The 11,121-nt window shown below is 39.5% G+C and overlaps 1 non-coding gene and 1 pseudogene across 1 annotated transcript; both read left to right on the plus strand.

Annotated features, from left to right (window-relative positions):
- The first annotated feature begins 3,492 nt into the window (after positions 1–3,492).
- On the plus strand, positions 3,493–3,599 carry LOC147942305 (small nucleolar RNA R71). Its single transcript, XR_015560534.1, has one exon. It is a non-coding gene; the product is annotated as a small nucleolar RNA R71 (small nucleolar RNA).
- Positions 3,600–6,527: 2,928 nt separating this feature from the next.
- LOC104698725 (L-gulonolactone oxidase 3-like) lies at positions 6,528–10,888 on the plus strand (annotated as a pseudogene).
- Positions 10,889–11,121: the final 233 nt, after the last annotated feature.

An 11,121-nucleotide genomic window follows, 5' to 3' on the forward strand; every position in this document is an offset into this window, starting at 1 on the left:
TTTTTTTGGTTTTTCTATGCAAATAAATGAATGTAGACTCAAACATAATATGATACAAAAATATGAAATAAAAATCACAGAACACAACATCAGATACATCATATCAAATCCTCCCCCAAACTTAAGTTACACAGTCTGCTGTGTAAAACAAATTTGCAGGAGGATTTAAGAATCACAACAGAAACAATGCAGGAATGAAATGGTATGTACAAAGGGAAGGTAGGAGTACCTTAGTAGTAGAAAAAGGAGTCGGAGCTCGCCCAAGGAGTTGGTGCGTGATACTGACTCTGTCCTTCACCTTGTTCTGGATCCGCAGGAGTAACCTCAGCTGGTTGGTCAACTTGCTGCTCAACCGCTTGCGGGTTCTGATACATGTTTGGCTGCTCGTCACACTGCATGTCATCGACTCTTGACTCACCATGGTCTGATACCAACAAAACAACCTCGGCAGGCTGATAATCACCTTGATGTTCGATCTGCTGCTCAAACCCGGGCATGCCCTGATAATCACCCTGAGCTTCATCTCGCTGCTCAACCTTAACCTCATGCTCATCTCGAGCTGCAGAACGACGCGCTGACCGACGACTTGAGGAGGCTCTAGAACCTCGTGAACTGCGTCTCTGTCTCTCCCTAGACTCGTGTGACGAGTGGTGTGAAGGAGCGGATGAAGGCTGACGCTCTTGTGACACAGATGAAGATTGACGTTTTGGGGATGGAACCGGAGAGAGTGTTCTCTGACGAGTTGGCTCGATGGAGACTTTGTGTGTGGCTCGAGAGAGAGGCTCGATTGGGTGTTGGCGTGAGTGGCTTGAGCGTGGTATATGAAAGTGGCTCGAGTGGTGTGAGTGAAAATGGTTCGAGCATGGTCGATGAAAGTGGCTCGAGCGTGGTTGGTGAAAGTGGCTCGAGCTGGGTGTATAGTGATGAAACTGTTAGGATGGGTCGAGTCTGATTCCATGCCGTCGGTTGAACCTTGCTCGAGTCGAAGATGGTTGAGAACGCACAGTGGTGGTTGAACTCTCTAGGTTGCGTCGCAGCGCCTTCTTTTGACTTATACTTTCACTTTTTTTTTTGTTGCCCATACTCCCTTCTGCAGATTCCTGAACACCAGAAAACTAAAAACAAAAATCAAAAACACAAGGATCCTAAAAAATATTTACAGTGATACCTTTGGGACTTCCTCCCAAGTGAGCTTGTTTAAAGTCTCTAAGCTTGACTTTGCATACTCCTTATGCTTTGGGAGGTTCATAGAGAGGCTTCAGAGACCCCTCTAGAATGTCTTGTCTAGCCAAATACTCTTTAACATTCTGCCCAGGTTCAACAACAAATGAACTTCTCTTCTTCATTATCCCAAACCTCTTCCTTAATTTACTTGGAGGAGAACTTCTCATTGTACTTTGGAGCTTCTTGATTTTCCCACTCATCTCCTTCACCATAGCTGTTAACTCTTTCACTGAATCCCTTAGAATCTGAGTATTTTGGAGTTCATACAAATTGTCAAGCGCGGGAGGACTTGAATCTTGCGGTTTAGGAAGCAGGTCTTGACGCTTAGGGAGGGTAACGACTGCACTCAAGTTGGAGAATAGTCAAGTGACACTTTGAGTTTTCTCTTTGGTTACCAAAACCTCAGTTTCTGCCTCATTCACACTCTCAAAGATGTCAAACCCAGCTTTATGATCTTTCTCTTCTATCACGAAGGTCTGCCCATCAATAGTTGGTTTCTTCTTAGAATCCTTGATGTCAAACTTCATCTTGAAGTTTTTACCCAGATTTAGATCAATCATCACCTTCTTGACATCAATGACTGCTCCAGCTGTAGCTAAGAAAGGTCTTCCCAGGATTAGTGGATCTTTAGGCTCTTCATCCATTCCCAGCACCACAAAGTCAGTAGGAATCTCTGTTTGTCCAATTTTGATGGGCAAGTTCTCTAGTAGACCATGAGGCAATCTAGTTGTCCTATCAGCCAATATTAAGCGGAGGTTGCATGAATTGTATTCGTTGAATCCTATCCTCTGAGCTACATAGAGTGGCATGAGGCTTACTGAAGCACCAAGGTCACATAGGCACTTTTTGAAGGCTAATGGACCTATAGAACAAGGCAAGGTGAAAAAACCAGGGTCCTCTAGCTTCTTTGGGATAATCATCTTCTGAATAACAGCCTTGCATTCATGAATAACCCCACCTATGTCATGCACTACCCTATCATCTTCCAGAGCCTTAGCTTGAGCTCCTTTAGCCATCTCCTCCTTCTCTTTGGTCCAATCTATTACCAAATCAGTTAAAAACTTTTGATATTGAGGCACAAGTGCAAATGCATCAAGCAAAGGCATCCTAAATTCAATCTCCTTGACTTGGTTTTCGAACAGAGCTTTATACTTCTCAGTAAGCTGCTTCTTAAACCTCACTGGAAATGGTAGAGGTGGCTTGTATGGTGGAGGAATGAATCTCACAGGTTTATCCTTGGGAGCAGCGGGTTCTTTAGTAGCTTCAGGATTAGATTGCTTGGCTAGCTTAATTGGATCCTTGAGCACCTCGACAAGATCCTTTATCTGAACTTCATATTGAAGAAAATCCTCCCCATCTAAAGTCTCAGTATCCTCAGTGAGCCGTACATCTACAACTTGGGTGGTGATGGCATGCATAATAGCATAGTCCTTGGGGTTTTGAACTGCTTTTCCAGGTAGTTGGCCAATTGTTGGGATATAAGTAGAAACAGTCTTGCCTTCCATATACTTCATCTTGGAGTTAAGAGTTTCAAACTTGACATTCAGATCATTGTAAGAACATTCCATGCGCTGACTGAGTTCAGCAAACTTCTTAGCAGTATCCAGAGAACCACTAGCTTGACCTTGCAGAAGTTGTTGCAGCATGTGCTTCATTTCATGATCTGGAGCTTGAGTAGGCTGAACCTGTTGAGGTGAAAATCCTGGTGGTGGTCCGGAAGGAGTGTGAGAACCTTGCTGGAACTGTTGCTTAGGCACGAATCTTTGATTGTAAGAAACAAAAGGTTTTTACGGACCTTGTTGTTGCTGTTGAGGAGGGTACACCTGATCTTGTGGATTTGCAACATTGGTGCTCCGGTAAGACAAATTGGGGTTCGTCTTGTAGGGGTTATAACCCTTGTTGTATCCACCTTGATTTTGGACGTAGTTGATTGCTTCAGACTGCTCACCCTTCCCATCCTGAACTTGAAAAGGGTTATCCTCAGATACGAAATGGAAAGTCTGCTGCTGACTTAGCAAGAGGCGGTCAAGCTTGTCATTGACATTCTTAAGGTCCCTCTTGTACTTCTCCTCAGACCCAGCGTCACCTCTAACCGTGCGGTCGTAGTCTTCATTGTAGTTACCGTCAGACTGGGCGAGATTCTCAACCAGTTGCCATCCTTCATCAACGTCTTTGTTCAGGAAGTTGCCGTTAGAAGCAGTGTCAAGCAGCATGCGAATTTTTGGAAGTACACCACGGTATAGAGTGCTTAGCAGTGACTCATTCCCGAAACCATGGTGTGGACACTGGCTGTGGTAACCCTTGAAACGCTCCCAGGCTTCACAGAATGATTTTGAGCTTTTCTGAGTAAAGCTAGAAATGTCATTACTGAGACGTGTTGTTCTGGATTTGGAGAAGAACTTGGCCAAGAATGCTTTCTTGCAACCATCCCAAGTGGTGATTGATCCCTTGGAAAGGTTTTTCTCCCATTGATGAGCTTTGTCTCTTAGGAAAAATGGGAAGAGGCGCAACTTGTAACCATCCTCACTCACGCTGTTGATCTTGGTAAGACTGCACAGACGGTCGAACTCGTCCAAATGGTCCAGTGGATCATCCATAGGCAACCCATGAAACTTGTTTCCCTGGATCAGGGAGATCAGACTGCTTTTGATTTCGAAGTTGTTGTTTTGCACGGCGGGAGGGACGATTCCAGCACACTGAGTATGAGTGTTCGGTGCATCCCCAACACCAATGTTTCGCGGTCTTGGATTTGGTTCATTTTGTTGTTCCATAGTGACTTGTGCGGGATGATCAGTGAGATGACGAGCTTTTCGTGGTTGTTGTAACCGATTGATGTCGTCGATAACAGGAAGGAGATTCTGATGTCCTCTTGATCTGGTGTGCATGCAAGGTTGCAATCAACAGGTTCCTGAGATGAAAAACAAACAAGCAGACAACCAAAGCAAGTCAGTACCCAGAATGATAAGTGTGACAAAACTTAATCTTGCAAAACTTGAAATCTTAAATGTAGCAAAATGAATCCCCCCCCCCCCTGGCAACGACGCCAAATTGATACTAAGATTTTTGTGTCTCCTAGTAGGTTCAATTAACCTTATGCAGTTGTAATACGTAAGGTGTCAATCCAGTTGGGAAACTTTACTAACAATTAAGATGCAATCAAGAAATCACAAGTCAAGCAAATTTAAATAAAGTGTTTGTCTAACAGTCCTAGAATGATGACAATACAAAAACGGAAATGAGTCACAGAACTAGAAACGAGAATGCATGGCGAGAAACTAAAATGAATAAAAATGGAGACGAGTCTAAGCATGAACTAAAAATCAAGAAACGAAACAGTCTCAGGAATGTAATAAAAATCAGAAAGAAAGAAGTCCTAAGGATGGGAGTAATTGATGTCGGTGGAGTATCCTAGTCTATAGAGTGTTTAACATACCACAAGCAAACCATCCCTAAACAATGAACATCACAACTTAGCTAATCCAATCTCTTGACAGAAGCTACTCAAACTCAACCACTTCCAAACCTAGCTCTCGCTAGAGAAACATGATCAAGCATGGCATGAAAAACAAGTTCATTCACGTCAACAAACATCCTATACAACTAATCTCTTAGGCTAGGAACGCAAGTCTCTGGCACTAGTTGGTCAGACATTTCATCGAACACCTTTTGGATGCGGAAATGTCTAAAACCTAGTTCCAATTGATCAGAGAGAAACTAGTATTTCTAACTCTAGTCCAGAAGGGAAACATACAAATCAAAGCTTAAACACTCTACATCCTAAGATCATCCACCTAATCTATCCCATCCTCAAGAACTACTACACTACTCAGATCCGAAAATCATCATCAAGGATGCAAACATAGAAAACATTGAAACAAGCATAGTAAGATAGAGAAATATAAGATGAACAATTTTGTAGAAGGAATCAAATGCAAAATCTCAATAAATCTCCACGATATCGGAATACAAGTCTCATAACGTATTTTTGTGGCTAAGTTAAAAACCTTCTGGGAAGAAAAACAATACGAGATAAAAGATTCGATCTCAGCAAAGACTTAACAAAATGTATATATAGTAGTCCAACATGGAAAGCCCTAAAACTTAAAACGACAAGGTAAAGCGTCGGTTTGGTAATCTCCTGAAGCGTGTGAAACCAAACGTCTTTCTTCCCGTCATGTGCGATCGAGTCTGTGCGCGTCGAATGGAATGCGTGGCGGGGGAGCATGGCTCGATCAGACAAGCTGGAACACATGGCGGGGGAGCATGGCTCGATCAGACAAGCTGGAGTGCGTGGCGGGGGAACATGGCTCGATCAAACAAGCTGGAGTGCGTGGCGGGGGAGCATGGCTCGAGCGTGGTGTATACGCATTCACTAAAACGATGATAACTCTTGAACCACACCTCCGATTGGCTTGAAATAAACGGCGTTGGCAATATAACTCAATTCCTACAACTTTGATGAAGACGTCGAAAGCTAAATCCCACTCGAGTGGAATGGCTCGAACGGATGGCTCGGTTGACGCTTCCCGGAGATGGCTCGGACGACAATGGCTCGGACGAGAATGGCTTCCAACGTCTCCTAAATACCTGAATTACTCCAAAATGCACAATTTATGCAAGGATGATGCAAGAACTATCTAAACATGCAAAGTGTATAGAAAGGACTAGAAAATGAAGCAAAACAATGTGTTATCCTAGCTAAATGCATTTTAAATATATGCTAAGGAGAGACAAAATATAGACATATCAAGTGTCTTCCTGTGATACTTCCCCAAGAATCCTTTCTTTATATGCTTTTAGTCTTCCCACTATATCTTCAAAGCTAATAGTGTTGAGGTCCAACACTTGTTCGAGGGAGGCTACCATGTCAATAAATTTGCTCCTAGGTAAGCTCTTTAAAATTTCTTCATAAGTTTAGGCTCTTCAATCGATTCTCCAAGCGATGCTTCTTTCGTTGCTATCTTAGACAATTTTCCTGCAAAGTTATGAGCCTTGTCTGATTTTATCATTCGTATCTTGTCAAACTCAGACATCAAAGTTTGTATGCGCACCTCCTTGACACGCTCTGCTCCAAGGTGTCTTGATTGTATTGAATTCCAGATCTGTTTTGGAGTATTCAAGTTACCAACCTGCAAAGTAAGAGCTTCATGAATCAATTGAAATAACAAAGTTGTGGCTATATCATTCTTTTCAGGATCGGTTGATCCTGGCTCGATAGTTTCCCACATTTTACAATTCGCAGCATGATCCTCACCCTCATTGACCATATTGTGTAATTCGTAGAGGTAAGTAGAAGGCATTGAATGGAGATAGCTTTGTCCAACTCCTTTGGGCGTGATGTAGCTACAAGTTCTCTCATTGTTGTGGTTCGAAAACCTTTACCAAAACTTGCTCTGTAATCAAATCACAACTTTGATCGATTAAACCTAGAGCTCTGATACCAAATATAAGATGAAACACTTTGCTTTTATAAGAATCACTGCTTAAAAATATAACTCAAAAACTAAACAATAAAACACTTTCACATATCATTGTCACAACTCAATAATTGATATATACAGTGCTTTTCTCTTCCTATTTCAATTAGAACTAGATAACTCCTAATTCTAGTAGGATTGTCTTTGAACCCCTCTTGTCCTTATCACTTTTTCGTAAAGATATCTTGGGCTCTAAGTCTTTGAAGTATATCGAACACTTCCTAGTTTGCCTAGCCTTTTTTAGTTTCGTTATAATTTTTTAATAAACAATTTCATAAAATGCCGAAAGGAAAGAAACAGTTTCATGAAATATGTTTCTAGTATAATTGTTATTATTTTTACTTCCTTGTAAAAACTTTTGCATTTCAATAGAATAACCTTTACGATAAAAAGAAAAAAATATATTCTAAAATCAATTTTCTTAATTGCATCATCACTAAATGAGTTTTGCCAAATCTAACATGACTTTGATATGTACAAATTTTTATTGTTTTTAACTGAATCCTAGAAGAGTTAGATCTGGTGACCAAAAAAAAAAAGAAGAGTTAAATCTAGATTCTGGTTATGATAATCGTTTTTATATTAGTATCTTATTATATAAAGTATAGTTTCAAAATTTACTAACTCACCAGATCGTGACACGTGTCAATTTTAAAAGCTACTAACTCACTAGATCATGACAAGTATCAATTTCGAAAGTTACTAACTCAAAAGATCGTGACAAGTGTCAATTTTACACAAATTTCTAATTTTAAAAGAAAATGAATCTTTAAAAAAATCAAGAAATAAAAAAAAATTACTAATCATAAAATAAAATTATAAAAATAATCTTACGATAAAGAGACATGTAGTTCCTAAAGAAAATCTTTCTATAATAATTATATTTGTACAAAAAAATTATATGTTATATTGAATTCTTGGTCTAATCCTAAAAGAAAAAGAATTTAAATATAATGAGTTGAATGAAAGTATTCTCATCGGATTAATTGAAATGCTTGACCAATACAATGAGTTAGCTAAAGTATTCATAATTGCTAGAGATAGATACGAATAAGGAACAATTGAAGAATACTTAATCTGATTAATTAAAAATAAAAAATGTGGTAGACAATTTGACCTTCAACAAGGAAACAATATAGCTGTACTTATTGTGGGTGACATGTCTATTCCAAATTGTGAGAGATATAATAGTGTATCCAAAAATGGACAAACCACAATACATCAGCTCTTTACATCCATCGTACATGTATCTACAATATCCTTTATGTTTCTATATAGTGAACAAGGTTATATGGAAAGAACATTTGTATATAGAGAAGGATATACTACGAAGAGGTCATATATTACAATGCAAGAATATTATGCATATCAAATACATTCAAGATTGACATCTCATGAACAATAATTCATTCAGTTTTTTCCATCAATACGTGGTTGATGCATACACTGCTATTGAGCAAGAACGTATGAATTTTTATTTGTATAACCAGAAAAAAAACTTAGAGCAGATCTTTATAATAATGTATGTGATGCAGTTGAAACAAGGGGATGCAAATTCAAACAAAAATAGGCAAAAAAATAATTTTACCATCTTCGCTCACAGACGGACCACAATTCATGGTAGAGAATTATCAAGACAAAATGGCAATGTGTAGACGGTATGGAAATCCAGACTTTTTCATTATTAGAACATCAAATCCAAAATGGGAAGAAGTAAATGAACGCATAAAAAGGCGGGAAATGAGAATGCAAATGACAGATCTGATATTAAATGTTGTGTATTTAAAATGAAATTAGAAGAACTCCTTAAAAACCTACAAGATGGAGTCTTTTTCGGTCCTAGTACAACAGGTATAAATATAATTTATTACCGATATTATCTTTTATTATATTTGATAAAGATGCAGAAAAAATCACCATAACAACTGCAAATATCGTAAAAGCTACAAATTATAGAAAATTGTTTTATTGTATGAATATTTAGACTTGAAATTTAATTAACTGTTATTATATTGTTTATATAGATAAAATGTAATTTGGGCGAAAAAAGAATTAGAAGATATTCCCGTATATGTGCATTCAATTATAAATATTTATTTATTCGAGATTCAATTATTAAAAATATTTATATGTTGTTCATATCCTACATTTATTTTAATTTGGTTTTAACTCATTTTTAGGATATGTTTTATTTATACTGTACCAAATAAAAATAAGTGATACAAAAGTCCGGATTTTCATAAATGTTTGGTTAATAATTATTTAAAGAATTATTTTAACCGGTTGCACCGTCTTCAACTCGTACGGCACGTGGCCCGACTGCAAAACATGCCACGCGGCTAACGTCACGTATCCAACGACGGAGGATGAGCTTCGTAAAGCCGTGGCTTACGCGGCCAAGCACCATCTCAAAGTCAAAACCGTCACCTGATTCTCTCACACCATACCCAAACTCGCTTGTCCTTCCGGTTCAGACGCAATGCAAATCAGTACGTCGAAGTATAATTCGGTTATCGAGATTGAACCGGACCGGTTAACGGTTACGGCTGATTCTGGTGTTTCGTTGAGAGAGCTGATCGATAAAGTTGAAGGAGCTGGGTTTAGCATCGGTACGTCGCCGTATTGGGAAGGAGTTAGTATTGGTGGGCTCATTAGTACTGGATCTCACGGAAGCTCGTGGTCTGGACGAGGCGGTTCGGTTCATGACCATGTTGTCGGAATCAGCCTTGTGGTTCCGGCGAATTCATCTGAAGGTTTCGCCAAGGTTGTTAAACTCGAGGAAGGTAGAGATGATAAGCTTCTTGACGCCGCTAAAGTATCGTTGGGTGTTTTAGGAGTCATCTCTAAGGTAAAACTTAACGCCGATACCTTTTCTCTGTAAAATTGTTTGTTTTTATATCGTTTTGTTTTGTATTTTTAATCTTTTGTAGGTTAAGCCTTCGATAGAGAAAGTATTCAAGAGAAGTATGACGTATAATTTCACATCTGACGTAGCAATTGAAGACATATTTATGGAGCATGGCAAAAAATTCGAATTCGGAGACATAACTTGGTATCCTTCTAGGAAAATTTCGGTTTACCGTTACGATATCCGATCACCGGTCAACGTCGCCGGCAACGGAGTCAACGATTTCATTGGTTTCAGTCTAATCCTACCTTGATCTCTAAAGGGGTTCGAGCATTAGGTTAGTAGACGACTCCAACCCTTTCCGGTTTAGTTTGGTTTTATGAGATGTTTAAGAATCTAAATTTTGGATTTGAAAATGTTGTAGAGAAGGCTCTTGAATCTAGCAAGAACGAGAAAGGAAAATGCACCACGGCTGATACGACTTTGGCCTACAAGAAACTTAGCGGGAATGGTCTTAAGAACAATGGGTTACTCTTTACCGGGTATCCGGTTATCGGGAGACAAGGCAAGATTCCGACTTCCGGGTCTTGCCTCTACTCATCTTCGATTAGAATTGACGTGGCTTGTGCATGGGACCCGAGGTATAACGGTCTTTCCTTCTATGAAACGACGGCTATATTTAAGTTTAGAGGCTTTCTCCTCGACGTGAAGAAGCTACGAGACTTGGAACCAGAAAGACTATGCGGGATTGATATCTATAACGGCATCCTCATACGTTTCATCAAGGGCTCAAATGCTTATCTTGGCCAGACACAGGACTCTGTGGTTGTTGACTTTTAACTATTACCGAGCGGATGATGAGTTAGCCCCGAGGTTGAACGAGGGATGGAGCAGATGGCGTTTGTCAAACACGGGGCGAAGCCGCATTGGGGAAAGAATAGGAAAGTGGGTTTCTTTGGCGTGAAGCAAAAGTGTGGACCTAACTTTGACAAATTCTTGGAAGTGAAGAACAAGTTAGATCCTACCAAGATGTTTTCAAGTGAATGGTCTGATGAGATTCTGTTTGGAATAGAAGGTCCCAAGTGCGACGGATGTGCCCTTGAAGCGATTTGTGTGTGTTCAGAAGACTGAAGACAGACATTGTAGCCCTTCCGAAGGTTACTTTTGTAGACAAGGTCTTGTTTATACACAAGCTAGGGTTTGCAGATACTCTCCGGTGCAAGTTCTAGTGACGTAATTAGCTTGAGTTTTTATGTTTTAAATAATATCATCCGGTGACAGAATAAATTGTTCTTCATATACTCATGAGTGTATCCAAAGGAATATAAATGTTTTACTAGGATCTTGGATATCCTTAACTTTTGGAATATATTATATATGCTATTTGTCCGGACATATTTGACTCTTTCAAAAGTATTTGCAAGTGGATTTAATAAAACAATAAAAAAAAAATTATCCGTGGATTATGACACGTTTCAAACCGTTGTGGCGTTGTCCGATCAAAAAAATCATGTTGCTTCCGCTGCTGCATCCCGACGTTTACCCGATTGGATAGGAAGGGTCTTTATAATC

This window comes from Camelina sativa, chromosome 6, assembly GCF_030686135.1.
Source record: "Camelina sativa cultivar CO46 ecotype springtype chromosome 6, ASM3068613v1".
Taxonomy (NCBI): Eukaryota; Viridiplantae; Streptophyta; class Magnoliopsida; order Brassicales; family Brassicaceae; genus Camelina; species Camelina sativa.